Consider the following 1,296-nt stretch of genomic DNA (forward strand, 5'->3'; position numbering starts at 1 on the left):
TAGGCCCACTGGGTGGCATGGGGGGCAGAGGCAGGCCTCCAGGTGGGGGTGGGGGCAAACCATTCTCAGTGGGGGTGGTGGCCGCTTCACCCCAGGAGGCCCAGCAGGGAGGCTTGGCGGGGCAGGAGGCTTTTCCATCTTAAAGTGGAACTGAAGGAAGAACTGCTTGGTTTCCCAGTTCCAGTGAGTCTAAAACTTGCCATTGGCCTTATCAATCTCTCTGCTTGGCACCTTGAAGGCAATGATCTCGTAGGGTTCAGCAATCATCAGCAGCGTCTCTCTGGGGGCTCAATCCTCTGCTTGTAGGCAGACATGAAGAAGTGGCGTGGCATGATACTGTCAGCGATCTCAGGATAGTTGATCTGGAAGAGGAGGCTCTGCTGGCCCATCTCTGTGTCCCTCTGCTTGGTTACTTTATAGCCCAGGCTGCCGATCTTCACAAACTTCTTCACTTCCACCTTGACCTTCTCCACTGCTGGCTGGGCGGGGGCCTCCTTAGCCTCCTTGGCTGCTCGCTGGGCCAAGTTGGTCTGGTGTTTTTTTCCCCTGGATGTGCATGAGGTAGCGCCCTCATTGTTGTAGAGTGTCAGGCACAGCTTGCATTCATACAAGCCCAGGTGGTTCTTCATGAAATAAGAGTCCTTGTTGATGTTGATGGTCTCCAGGGCCAGCTGCCAGAGGCGCTCCCACCAGTCCCTCTTGCTCTCAGAAAAGGAGGCCATGCCCCCACTCCTGGTCTTGCCTCCAGGGCAATGTTGGAAGTCCATGATGAAGGCCTTGGGGCTTTACTGAACTGGGGGTGATACCTGCACCCGAGGTCATGATCCTGTTGCCTTTTCACCTGCCATGGCCACTACGACTTTGTTCTGTACACAAGTGCAGCCTTGCCATCTTAATTCTTTATTCCTATGTTTCTCTCTATATATTTCTTCTTCTCATTACAGTAGTCCCTTTAGCATTTCTTGCAGTGCTGGTTTAGTGATGATAAATTCCTTTAGTTTTGTTTTTTGGGGTTTTTTTTGGTCTGGGGGGCTCTTTATTTCAGCATCTATTTTGAATGATAGCCTTGCTTGATATATTAATCTTGGTTTCAGATCCTTGCTTTTCACTACTTTGAATACTTCATGCCATTCCCTTTGGCCTGAAGAGTTTCTGATTAAAAATCAGCTGACAGCCTTATGGGAGCTCCTTTAGGTAACAAATTGCTTTTCTCTTGTTGCCTTTAAGATTCTCTCTTTTGTCTTTAATTTTTGGTATTTTAATTATGTTGTATCTGGGCATGGGCCTATTTGGGAT

At 49.0% G+C, this 1,296-nt stretch overlaps 1 pseudogene; it reads right to left on the minus strand.

Annotated features, from left to right (window-relative positions):
- The window catches only part of LOC102244365, a 5,381-nt pseudogene extending 4,520 nt beyond the window's left edge, over positions 1–861 (minus strand).
- Positions 862–1,296: the final 435 nt, after the last annotated feature.

This window comes from Myotis brandtii, unplaced genomic scaffold (assembly GCF_000412655.1).
Source record: "Myotis brandtii unplaced genomic scaffold, ASM41265v1 scaffold49, whole genome shotgun sequence".
NCBI classification, from domain to species: domain Eukaryota; kingdom Metazoa; phylum Chordata; class Mammalia; order Chiroptera; family Vespertilionidae; genus Myotis; species Myotis brandtii.